Raw genomic sequence first — 13823 nt, 5'->3', positions numbered from 1 at the left:
AAACATGGGGATTGACTTATATGGGGGCTATACGAAAACCGATAACAAAACGAGTCTGATTGAAATTACAGGTCGAAAGTTTACCCAAGGCTATAGCGTGAAAACAACGGAAGACAGACGGACTTCCTTAGGTTAAGTATAATAGCAGTCTGTTATTAGTTTTAGGCTCATTTCTATATTAGCTCAATGACAGACTCGCCTCATTTTCATAGGCGAGTCTGAATGGCGATTCTTATTGCTTGGTGTTCGGTTCGGTTTTGGTCTAAGTCGAATCTTTGGCTCGGAACTACCCCTTTCACTACCGAAATAACCTTAATATTAAAAACTTTACTTTTACTTCTCTTTGTAGTTGTACTAATACGATGTAGAACAAAAATTGTAATTTGGAGGACCTACAATAATTACATCAAGATCTATATGAGTTTGTTCTGAAAACTAGATTCTTGAATTGAGACCAAATGGCTATTTGGTCTATAATATCTTTCGAAGTGTGAGAAAAAATACAAAAAAGAACCCGCAAAAGTATCAGCTATAGTTTTTGTATGAATGTCCATTTACTAGAGACATACAGTAGAGAAATGTTCTCAAAATTTCATATTTTTCGTTTATTGTTAAAGGAGTTTAAAAAAAATGCATTTTAGTGAGCACCAATATAGAGAATATATAGCTTATTTCGATCACAGCCTCTACTTTAAAATATCATCGAGCAATAAATCGAAACCAACTGGGGAAATAGAGTTTGGTGTCGTTTTCAAATGCCCTCGTAAGTGGACATCGGTAGTCAAAGGGTTAATAACAGGCACAAATGTTCTCCTAAGTGGACATCGATGGCCAAAGGGTTAATATCGAAATCTTTAAATGGACGCAAACATTTTCACAACTATTCCAACTTTTTCATGATTGGAGATGAGTAATTGAATATTCCATCGTTATCTTGTTGATGATACTTTCAATGTGAAGGTTATTTAATACACTTTCAGCTATATGACCCTTGCGCCGAGAGTATTCCAGTTCATGCTAATAAAATCAATCCAATATCGCCAGCTTTCATATGTAACCTTGTATGATTTGTCTCTTCTTACCACAAATGTTTCATCAAACATGCTACGAGCATAACCAAGCATAGGAGTTACCTTAAATCTTTCCCATGCTCTTTGTCCTGCCCTTTAGAGGTGAAATTGTTGACACTAATAGACACCTTAGAAATTAATTACCATCAATGAACCGCAAAAAGTACAACAACCACTAAAGACTGTGATGAAAGAAGGACACCGACTCTAGCCTAAATGACTCTATTGTGGGTGGGTTGATACCCAATGGCAACGGCCTTCTTTTAAATACCGACCAACGTCCAATAACCTGAGCCAAAGAGTGAAACTATTAACAGGCACAACGAGGACACAACGAAGCATATGTCCCGCAACAAGGAGTTCGGTTGAATGCTTGGCTTACTGGTGGGTTATAAAAAGGAGTCACGTGTCAAATAAAATGTCAACCAAACAATTGAGTTATTTATTGAAACTATAAAGCGTGAACATTGGCAACCAACAGTAAAACGGTACGGCGGTCGGCCGGTTGTACGGTGGCAACAGGATCATATACAACAACAACAACAAAATAGCAGAACATTCATTCACTCATTTGCTGGCTCGCATATTCACATCAACACCAAGACAGTATGAATGTATTCATTGACTCACTCCCTGATACCAAGAAAAAGTACCCAGTTATGTGTAGGGAAATTAAGGAAGGAAGAACAAATGGCTCTGACAAAGCAGGCGGGTGGTTAGCTTCTTGATCGTCTCTTCCTATTTAAGTTAAGCCCTGATGGTTTATCTGCCTATGATGGAACACATTAATAAACGTGAATACTGACACTATCCCTTTTGTGTGTTTTTTGGGGGGTTCCAAGGAAGCTGTGTCATACCGAAAATACCGAAATTGGGGAGACTAGAATAGCAGCCCATAGAGATTTCAACAAGTAATATTCAACCCATTTGGCTTCATAGATAAATCCATACAATGAGGTGTTATATTCAAAAGAGTACAGTGGTTTCAATGCAAGCAAATGCGTACACCCAAAGAAAAAATACTTTCCTAAGGAACGAAATTTTAGACAAACGAAATTTTCCTTTGACATAAAGTATTTTGATTGAAAGCAAATAAACCCGAATTCATGACAAACGTTGTAACCATGCTCTCTAATGTGTTTTATTTGCTTCTAAAGAAAATTTTTTAGCGTCAAAAGAAATCTTCGTTTGTCTAAAAGTTCGTTCCTCAGAAAAGAAAACTCTTCTTTCAGTGTACTAATTCACAATATTTGTCATATGAATTTTATTTCATTAAACGACACGAGTCCTTGGAATTAAACTCCCTCCATTAAAATTGTCGAAGGTGGGCAAATCTATCTTAAAGTAAAGAGAAACATTTTTGGTTTAAAGAAATATACTTTAAATTATGTGTCATACTGAATTTTCGGATTGATGATAAAGAACTTAAGTACTTATTTTGAAGGTGTTGCGTATGTGGTTTGAGATTTTCTTTGTAGTTTAAGAAAACATTTTGTACTTTAAAGTATCCGGATTTTTAAACTGACATTTGTTTGTACGTAAATAGTTTTATTATTATACTGCGAAAAAGGGAAGGAAAATTCTATACATGAGATCTGTATCCTAGATTTAATTTTTATTAATCCTAGATTAATGAAGCCGCATCTTTGGCTCGGAATCAATACCAAACTCCTTAAGGGAAGTTCAAAATCTTTGGATCCAGGTAATTTTTTTGCGATGTCCTACAAGAGAAAACTACTGTATTTCAAGAAAGCTCTTTTTCTAGTTTGAAGTAGATGATATAATTTTCATTTCTAAACTGATTTTTTTTGTATCTGAATATCATTTTAATTTCATAGAGCCTAGGTTAAAAGCTAGATATCTTCCTAGATGACGTTTTTATTTTGAAGAATCCGCTTCTTTAGCTCAGAATAAGTAGCAAAATTCATAAGGGTAGGTCCACATTTTTGGATCCAAGAATTTTTTTGGCGAACTTGAAGCCGGATAACTTCCTAAAAATGAATTTCTTTTAAAGAGGACGTTTATCTGGCTCAGAATCAATACCAAAATATTCAAGGGACGATCAAAATCGTTCACAGTAATCTTTTGTGACTATATACTAAAAAAAGGAATGTCTCGATTTACTATTAAATGCTCCACATTTTGGAATAATTGACGTTTTTGAGTTTAGAAACAAAAGGAAGACGAACGGGCAAAATCAGAAAAATATGGTCTAGGTTGCAGCAGCTTGCAACTTAATTCGACCATTTTAGCGAGCGGTGAAGTATCAGCCGATATCATGGTGAATGGTTTTTGTTTGATTGTTCCTTGGACTTCGGTGCCTACATCGGGACCTCATGCTGCGTCGATTGCCTCAAAACGACGCAGAACCTCCCTGTTATTGGGCTGAAAGACCATTCGTTGTCTGGAGTATGCAAATACCGCACTGCTAGTTTTCTCATGACTAAAATATCGTTCAGTATGTGAGCCAAGTGATCTTTTTCATAAGCCTACACCCAAAGAAAAATATTTTAGTCTTCTTTTAAAGTATAAACCCGAGTTTATAATAAGTAATTAGAATCTTTAATCATTTTTGGTTGCTGTTAAAGAAAATTTTTTAGTGAAGAAGACTTTGCTTGTCTAAAATTTCGTTTCTCAGAAAAGAAAACTGTTCTTTCAGTGTGTACAGCTAAAAGTTCAGGGATTTTGTTCCGAGCTCTTATGTTAGTTGTTTTGTTTTGAGAAATATTCCTTCTTTTTTCCGCATTCAAATTATGTTGGAAGCAGAGAGTTTCAAACTGTAGACGAAAAGTTTTATAGTCTTTGCAATGATGTCGATGTTAGATAAAAAGGTGGACAAGTTAGCTACATACTTAAGCCACTTTACTTCTTGAGCGTTTTATACAGATGAGTCTACATAAAAATAGGAACCGATCTGAAACTGTTGCGTACCAAATTTCAACCGGATTGGAAGAAATAACAGGTTGGCTGATAAGTCCCCGGTCTAATAAAGTAAAACACATTTTTTTGTTAAAATTCGTTTTTATTATTCAACATAGTTCTCTTCAAGAGCGATACAACGATTATAACGACCTTCCAATTTTTTGATACCATTTTGGTAGTACTCCTTCCGTTTTGCCTCAAAATAGGCCTCAGTTTCGGCGATCACCTCTTCATTGCAGCCAAATTTTTTCCCTGCGAGCATCCTTTTGAGATCTGAGAACATGAAAAAGTTGCTGGGTGCCCGATCTGGAGAATACGGTGGGTGGGGAAGTAATTCGAAGCCCAATTCATGAATTTTTGCCATCGTTCTCAGTGATTTGTGGCACGGTGCGTTGTCTTGGTGGAACAACACTTTTTTCTTCTTCATATGGGGCCGTTTTGCCGCGATTTCGAACTTCAAACGCTCCAATAACGCCATATAATAGTCACTGTTGATGGTTTTTCCCTTCACAAGATAATCGATAAAAATTATTCCATGCGCATCCCAAAAAACAGAGGCCATTACTTTGCCAGCGGACTTTTGAGTCTTTCCACGTTTCGGAGACGGTTCACCGGTCGCTGTCCACTCAGCCGACTGTCGATTGGACTCAGGAGTGTAGTGATGGAGCCATGTTTCATCCATTGTCACATATCGATGGAAAAACTCGGCTGTATTACGAGTTAACAGCTGCAAACACCGCTCAGAATCATCAACACGTTATTGTTTTTGGTCAAATGTGAGCTCGCGCGGCACCCATTTTGCACAGAGCTTCCGCATATCCAAATATTGATGAATGATATGACCAACACGTTCCTTTGATATCTTTAAGGCCTCTGCTATCTCGATCAATTTCATTTTACGGTCAATCAAAATCATTTTGTGGAGTTTTTTGATGTTTTCGTCGGTAACCAACTCTTTCAGGCGTCCACTGCGTTCACCGTCCTCCGTGCTCACTTCACCACGCTTGAATTTTGCATACCAATCAATTATTGTTGATTTCCCTGGGGCAGAGTCCGGAAACTCATTATCAAGCCAAGTTTTTGCTTCCACCGTATTTTTTCCCTTCAGAAAACAGTATTTTATCAAAACACGAAATTCCTTTTTTCCAATTTTTTTTTCACAATAACAAAAGTTGCTTCATAAAAGACGCTCTATCTCAAAAACTAATTGACTTACAGACGTCAAATTTTGACACGAATCATTTTAAGGTTGGTACTATATAAAAATAATATGTATTTAGTACTAGCGACGCCATCTATGTGTCAGACCGGGTACTTATCAGCCAACCTGTTACGCTCCTCCAGAAGTCTTCAAAAGTCAAATCTGGGGCTATATCTTAAAGTGGTCCGACAATTTGCAATACTATCCGACCAACATTACCAATAACTACTTCTACCAATAGATTGTTTCGTTCGGATTTCAACACCGGGCTGAATCGCGTCCAGTATTTCGACACGTTAAAACTGCATCTTATGGTGAAGGTTATAAAAAATTATAACAGCGTATTACTCTAAGGAACACCTGATCAGAAGAGTCATAGTACTCTGTATCCAAACATTCTATAGTTTTACTCCATAAACTCCAACCAATATTGGTTTTTTATCTTTCAAAAATAGGTATACAGTCTGGCTAAAATTTGGATTATAACCGCTTTCAAGAATTTTCTGCGGGGAGGCTATGTACTTATCGCATCATCCTTGTATGTATTTATGACCATTAAACACAAAATTTCACAGGACATAGTGTGCTTATTACCCGTTTCATACTGAGGGCAAACAGTTTTAAAGTCTCTGCTACAAGTTTCCAACGTTCTGCTGATATTTTCTTTCTGGTAAATAGAAGATGGGAAATGAGCAAATATCTTTCAACTGTTGATCCAGGAAAATGCAAATTGAGAAATTAACAGCAGTGATTTTCAAACCACTCATTAACCCTCTAATGCCCAATCCCGCCTTTAGGCGGTCTACTATAAAACAGGACGCTTATAGTGAACACACAATTAAAGACAACAAAAATGCGTAAAATAAGAGCAAAACTTAGTCAAAACTCTACAAGAGACTTTGCAGAATACACTGAATTTTACCGTATAGAATTTGCTTGTTTCGTTCTCTGGCTTTTGTGTCGTAAACCTAGATTATTTTATCAGATAGCAGAAAAATGGTACATTAGAGGGTTAACATGAGAATAAAAAAAAATAGTTCTCATACATAAATATTTATTCTGAGTGTTTCAAAACAGAATAAATATTGCATAGTATGTGATAGGTTTGTAAATATAGGTTCGTGTGTTTTATGAAATATTTCCATATAATATTGATTTCTGAGTAATTAATGATGAAAGAAACGAACGTTTATTCCGTTCAGTAATATCTTCTTATTCGTATTTTAATTAACCAAATAAACAGTACACAGAAAAGATATCAACAATAATAATCCATTAATTTTTTAATCAACACAAAATTCACAAAAATTAGTAAAATATTTTAAATTTTTAATTGGATTAATTAATTCTTTAATTGGCGTCGGTGATTGATATTATCAATTCCATGATTGAAGCAGTTTCAATTAAGAATTAATATCTTAACACGATTTCAAGCCAAAAATATTTTAGTTTCCACTGTACTTGGAAGCGATGTATGATGCTTCCTTTTTACAGATTTCACGCAGTTATTTCCTTCCTTTTCATATTTTGTCGTTTGGGTTAAAATAAACAAAGGAGCACGTGCTCCTTAGCATACATACCCACACTAACTTATTTGCCCACATACACACACACAGAGCCATTCACTTTCAATCCTTGCCCAGGCTACAGGCACAATTCATTCTGTGGCAAAAGGTGGTATTATTGTCGACCAAGGTGGTCCAAGTGTGGCATGGCATTGTTTGCAGCCACTGCTGTCAATGGTCGTTGGTGGGGTTGTTACAAAACATTCCATTTCTATCTCTAAGGCAAGGATGCGTCAAGGGATTAATGTTACTTTACTTGTATTTTGTAACAAACACACACACACACACGACCACGACAACAACGAATTGAAATGTAAGCTAGAATGCCTAAGGAAGGAGCTGGGCAAAAAAAAGCAAAAATCATTTAGTATTTGCCCCCTGGATTAGCTTGAAATGACATGCGTCCGCAAATATAAACAAGCCCACACAATGAATCCATAATACTCTCCTGTGCTTTGGCAACATCCTCATCTCCGCTTTATACGCGGTTAAGACCAATGAAATGTATTTCAAAGTGATATTGAATAGACTTTTGATGGCATATCCCTGCTCCTCCCCCTCCTCTTGCTGGTGGTGGTGATGGTCACAGAGAAATATGTTTGCTTAGACCGTGGCCTAAAGATACTTGCCTAAGCCAAGAGTAAATATTTCCACAAAATAGAGTCTTTAGTTTGATCCCACAAAAAAAAATACAATAATGACGTTTGCCATGATACCATCCTTTCATAAAGCGTGAGAATCTTTTTTTCCTGCCCACCAGCAAATGACATAGGTATTGATAATATTCGGAATACTCATATGAATAGGCCTGCCTAAGCTCCTGTGTTATTTAAGTACCCGGGGGATATTGAATCTTAACGAAATTCGAGTTCTAAACACTTGGTCATGCAACATGCGCCACAGAAAATTTGCACAACAAATGAAAATGAATTTTTTGGGATTTTGCGATTTGGTTTTTTGCGTGGTATTTTTTTGTTGTCACAAATGACCCTATGAGCTTTTGACACAGATGATTGAAGTGGTTGTCGCATATCCATATAAGCAAGCATAAATGAATAAAATTTGAAGAGGACCGTTCAAATGGGTAGAGAGTGTCAGTAACACAAAAGATGAGAATGCCATTTTTACAAGTACCACTGCAGCATAGATTACACGAGCCTTAATATACAGGAAATACTCCCATAAACTCATTCATATTTATGAGGACTCGGTTTTTATTTATTTTATATGAGTGTTATTGGAATTGATTAGAAATTCATTTTATAAAATACAAGTGGATTTTGTTGTAATGCGATATTTCTAATAAACTTTTAATAAAATTGAGAGCGTTTGCAATTTCAAATAACCAAATGCATATTTCGATACAGTGGTGTTGGTTGGAAGTCATTTAAAGGTGTTGTCAACCTTTTTTAATTTGGTTGATTTCGTTTAAACATATAATATAGACTGAAAAAACAGTGAAGCCGCCAGGAAGAAAAATTTTGGTTAATTTTAGAAAATTGTAAATATTTTTAGAAAAATTTTACTAAAAAGTATTACAAACGTTGACATCACGCTGATATCACAAAAATACGTAAATATTTTTCGACAAATTCAAGAAAATGTATTAGATATAATTAATTTTTTTTTATTTGTTAAATAAAATTTTGTAGTTTTAAAGAAAAAAAAAATGAGTTTAAAATTGCAAGAATGTCTTTAGTGCCATACGAAGTTCACGATGGACGCATTTGTAGTAAAATGTACAAATTTAAAGAAATAATGAACCATTTTGTGAGAAGTACTAATTTAGTAAATATTTATGCTTCATTTACGTACAATTTTTATACCCTGCGCCACACTGTGGAACAAGGTATTGTATGTTAGTGCATATGTTTGGAACACCCAGAAGGTGTCTTTGGCAAAGATGCTCAGGGTGGGCTCCTGAGTCGATATAGCCATGTCCGTCTGTCCGTGAACACATTTTTGTAATCAAAGTCTAGGTCGAAGTTTTAGTCCAATCGACTTCAAATTTGGCACAAGTATGTGTTTTGGCTCAGTATAGAACCCTATTGATTTTGAAATCGGTTCAGATTTAGATATAGCTCCCATATATATATTTCGCTCGATATGTACTAATACGGTCCCAGAAGCCAGAGTTTTAACCTAATTTGCTTAAAATTTTGCACAATCAGAACAATTAGTACTATAGACAAGTGTGCCAAATTTTATTGAAATCGGTTCGGATTTAGTTATAGCTCCCATATATATCTTTCGCCCGATATGGACTAATACGGTCTCAGAAGCCAGTTTTTTTACCACAATTCGGTTGAAATTTTGCGCTAGAAGTACAATTAGTAGCGTAGTCAAGTGTGCCAAATTTTATTGAAATCTTTTAGTCCGATTCAATTGAAATTTTGCACAGGGAGTAGAATTAGCATTGTAGCTATGCGTGCCAAATTTAGTTGAAATTGGTTCAGATTTAGATATATCTCCCATATATTGCTTTCGCCCGATTGGCCACAGAGGCCAATTTTTTACTCTGATTTAGTTGAACATTTGCACAGGGAGTAGAATTAGCAATGTAGCTATCTGTGCCAAATTTGGTTGAAATCGGTTCAGATTTAGATATAGCTCCCATATATATGTTTTTCTGATTTCAACAAAAATGGTCAAAATACCAAGACTCTACTTTTCCTAAACTTCTAATACATGTATATCGAGCCATAAATCATAAATAAACTTTTGCGAAGTTTCCTTAAAATTGCTTCAGATTTAAATGTTTCCCATAATTTTTTACTAACGTTGTGTTCCATCCTAGTGCATTAGCCGACTTAAATTTTGAGTCTATAGATTTTGTAGAAGTCGATCAAATTCTGTCCAGATCGAGTGATATTTAAATGTATGTATTTGGGACAAACCTTTATATATAGCCCCCAACACATTTGACGGATGTGATATGGTATCGAAAATTTAGATATACAAAATGGTGCAGGGTATAATATAGTCGGCCCGCCCGACTTTAGACTTTCCTTACTTGTTTTCTCTTCATTTTTTGTCTAAAAGTGTATGTTGGGACTAAAATCAAAAAGCTTCCAGTCGCTATCTGACAGTTTCCAACCGCAAATGCTCAATGTGCAATAAAGATCAAGACGAATACCTTTTGATGGCTTTATGCCCTGTATTAAGAGAATTCCAACTCAGATACTTAGACCAAACCTAACTAGGCCTGACTTAATACAAATTCTGAATGGAGACATGCATATAATTTCTTAAATTCAAAATTTTTAAAACAATATTTTTGTAATTTTTAAATTAATAATGACGACAATATGCCATTGTCATAAATACTTTTAATTTATTATTAATTGATATTGTAATATTTGTATGAATGAATTTATAAAATAATTAAATTACTACTAATTACTAAAAAAGCTGAGTAGGCAATGCAAATATTGTAAAAGACATCAACATAACACACAAACACAAAAAATCTTTATTAAATTAGTACATTTGAAATGTCTTAAATTACGAAAATTATACTATCTTATTGATAGTTTTAATTGTGTTTAAAAAAATATTTGATTTGAAAATTTCGATTAAATTTTTAATTGATTCAATTATTATGTTATTAATCAAATGCGATAGGGAAGTGTTTGCTGGTTTGACTGTGACAACGAATTCTATTTTATTCCTGTCTAACATTTGCCTAGTGCAAACAAAAAAAGAAAATTGGTGAAATTTAAAATGTACTGGAAGATGTGCCATTTTAATCCAATTTATCAACATTTTTAAATCTTGTTCTTCTTACACCTGAAACTATTGTGAAGGACTAATATTGATCAATATGTTGCTATACATCAAGAAAAAGCCCTGCCCAGTTCCACAGATTTTGTCTTTACTTTAATGAATTCGGTATTGAGTTGAAGCCAAAAGCGATGAAGTACACTGAGAATACATTCATGGCGCAACTGATTTTTAAGTTCAAGTTTTGCCTACTTGATACTGGAAACTATATAAAGCACTTTCACAAATGTCCTTCCAAAGTTGTTCTTTATTTTAACTGCACAGGAAGTTCATTTCAGTCACTTTTTATAATTAGCTTTTTTCGTTTTTTTTTAATGGGTATTTTAAATTTATTGTTTCAAGTAGGTCAAAAACACATTAAGAATTAATAAAATAGTGCTAATTATTTAAATTTTGCCTAAACAAATGCTATCCTTTCTAGAAAAATTGCGAATTTTTTAAAATATTTAATGTCAAACGTTCAAGACAAGCGTTATAATGCATTAAAAATAATAAAAAATATAAACATTATTTATTTGACAAAATATTACAGAATTTTTTAATTTACAACCAAAACATTGAATTCGGATCACACCTAAAGAAGTGATGAAAATTCAGTGCATCGGCTGTTGAAATGGTGGACATCCGTCGTATGACAAGCCCATGTTATAGCTTCTGCTTCAATTTTGCACCACTTCCGGGTCCAAAGAGAACATTTGCACTACTTTTTTGGCGACGCTGTTTTGCGATATTTTGTCAAATAAATAGTTTTTATAATTTTTTTTTATAATTTTTAATGAATTCTAACGCTTGTCGAAAACGTTTGACCTCAAATATTTTGACACAATATTTTCAGACTGGTTTTAGCAGTTTTTTCGACAAAATTTAAATGATTTGTACCATTTTATGAATTCTTACTCTGTTTTTAACCTATTTGAAACAAAAAAGTTAAAACCACCCATTAAAAGTATGAAAAAAACATGTTATAAAATATTGAATTAAAAGAACTTCCTGGGTAGTTAAAATAAATATCATCATTGGGGGTGCATCTTCTGGAAGTGTTTTTAAAGTTGTGCTTTCGGAAGAACTTCCGAAATTTTTTGCTGGGTAGTTTAGAGTTCATTAGCACTTGAAGCGCAGTGCGACAGCAATAACATCAGTAATAAAGCAAAACCAATTTCAGAATATGTGAGCAATTTTAAAACAAACGCCTATTTCACAAAATTCTTTCGAGTCTTTTGCCATTTAGAAAACCCCATTTTAATGAAAATATTTTCGCTAGGCAAGAGATTAGTATCCTTCCTGTCAGTGGTTACCACCGCAAAAGGCACCTTACAAATTGAGCCAATTAACACCTCCCATAATGAGTTGAGAGATACTGATGGCGAAGAAATTCTTCAAAATTGTTTCGTTACAAATAAAAGCAGACAAATATTTTAAATATTTGTATTAAAAAGGGATTAGTAAGCCTTTTTATGAACAAAAAGCAAAACAATAGAGTTTTAAAAATAAATATTTTACCATGTTAACAAAAAAAGGAAACCGTGCCAATGAGTCCACAAATAAATACTGAGTTATGTGTGACCTTTTGCAATGGCAAAATTCAACTCAAATTACACCGTCGTTAGTACAAATGAAAGACTTTTTTTGGTTTTCGCTACATTCGTCTTTTTTTTTGTTTGGGTTTAAAATGTAAAGTGCGTTAAACCGCACTCAATTAAGCCTTGATGTACTCGTAGGTTTGTGTTTTTTTCTATTCACTTAACAAATGAAAAATACCATGCCATGCAAATGCCGTACATGAATTCCATGAACGAAATAAGTGACCAGTATTATTAACAAACATATATGGCCGAAGGTTCGGCCAAGTCGAATCCTATGTATGCTCCACCATGGATTACGTACAAAATTTTACTAAAGACTGACAATCGAATTACTGGAGTTCTAGTAACAATTTACGATGACAAGGTATCTAAGGACTTCTAAATGGTAAATTAGTCCATTGTAATTAGACAGCATATACTGATATCGTACACCGAATTTTAATCCAAGCTGAAGAAGTAGTCAGGTTGAAGAATCGGTTTGTATGGGCGGTTACATATAACTATCGACCGATATGGACCAATTTCTGCATGGTTGTTACAAGGCATATAATGACTCTAGATATAAAATCCGGATATCGGTTTAAATATATGTGGATGATGGAGTGAAATTGCTGATTCCTCTTCTTGGCACCTTTATAGGATTGAGTTAATAGTTTTGAATTATCATTTCACGTTTCCAATAGGAAATGAAGCTTGAAAAATCTCACCACACAAAAACAAGTGAAGAGTTTTATGGGAAGCATGAAATACTTCAAACGAATATTTAACTAAATTTTATTGCATTTAAATTGATAAAAATTTACTGAAAATTTTGGAATTTTAAGCGAAATTCATTCTTCTCGTAAAAGCTAAAATTAACGAAAAAATCCATGGCCCCAAATCATTACCATTTTAACCACGCTGTAGATAATTCTTACTATTTTTGAGACGTGTACGAAAAATGTCTGCTTTATTTAGCATTGAACTATACAAATAGGTCACTGAAATTTGCACCCAAGTTTAGTTCATAAAATTTTTGGGACATACTTGGAATAAAGAAAATTTCGTTGGGATGGTGGGCTTAAAAAAAAATAAAATAAACTCATATAAAAACTATATTTTCTTTATTGATTCAAAATAAACAATTAAATAGAAAAACATCTGGACCTGATATGGACCATTTCCAATACCATCCAACGTACATCAATAACAACTACTGGTGCCAAGCGGCCGAACTAAGTCTGCCCAAGACGGACAGACAACGCTAGATCGAATCAGAATTACCAAAGTAAGTATACTTCCCGTTCTACGGTGAAGGTTAAAAAACCAATTTAGGTTAGGTTAAGTATAGTGAGATCCCGATGTTTCAATTCGACTATTCAGTGCATTGTGATACCACAGTGGGTCTGCCCGATTCCATGTTTAGCTCAATGACAAGGAACCTACTTTCATAGCCGAGTCAGCAGAGCATTTCACATTTCAATGATACCACACAGAGAAGATTTGAACCATCCACACAGAAATGTTGCCACCACTACTGAGAAGGGATAATCCACCGCTGAAAAATTTTTGGTGTTCGGTCGAAGCCGGGTTTGAACTGACGAACCTTTCTATGCAAGGCGGGTATGCTGACCATTACACCACAGTGGATTCTTATTGAAATAAAGATACCACTACTACTACTACAGTGGATTCTTATTGAAATCCAATTAGAATCCAA

Source organism: Haematobia irritans, chromosome 4 (genome assembly GCF_050003625.1).
Source record: "Haematobia irritans isolate KBUSLIRL chromosome 4, ASM5000362v1, whole genome shotgun sequence".
Taxonomy (NCBI): domain Eukaryota; kingdom Metazoa; phylum Arthropoda; class Insecta; order Diptera; family Muscidae; genus Haematobia; species Haematobia irritans.
The sequence above is the reverse complement of the archived record's forward strand: the minus strand, read 5'-3'. Positions refer to the sequence as shown.